This window comes from Theobroma umbraticum, unplaced genomic scaffold, assembly GCF_002168275.2.
Source record: "Theobroma umbraticum cultivar Fairchild unplaced genomic scaffold, ASM216827v3 scaffold_106.0, whole genome shotgun sequence".
Classification (NCBI taxonomy): Eukaryota; Viridiplantae; Streptophyta; class Magnoliopsida; order Malvales; family Malvaceae; genus Theobroma; species Theobroma umbraticum.
In genome coordinates this window covers 1207100-1207464 of record NW_018397276.1, presented here as the reverse complement: position 1 = coordinate 1207464, position 365 = coordinate 1207100, and positions in this window count along the sequence as shown.

Genomic DNA, 365 nt, shown 5'->3' with positions numbered 1-365 from the left:
CAAATGTGAAAAGTAAAGTGTTTTTAAAGCAAGTTTCCTCCTTGTGTTGAAAAACAAACTAAGTGATTCTTCTCCAGGGCAAATATCAACAATAAACCGCAAAGCATAAAATTAAATCAAAACACAAGGATTTAAAATGGTTTGGCTTTTCAAGTGCCTATTGTTGGTTTATGCCCTTGAGTCAATTAGATTGGTTAAAGAATATATATAGTCATTTAATGCATATTTAATTACATAATTATATTTGATAGCGGTTTTCCTTCATGTTAGTGAAATAATAAGGAGTTATTAAATACTAATTAGATGAAGCCCATGGAACATAAAGGCCTTGCAAGAGAATAGTAAAGTTGTTACAGTTATGAGAT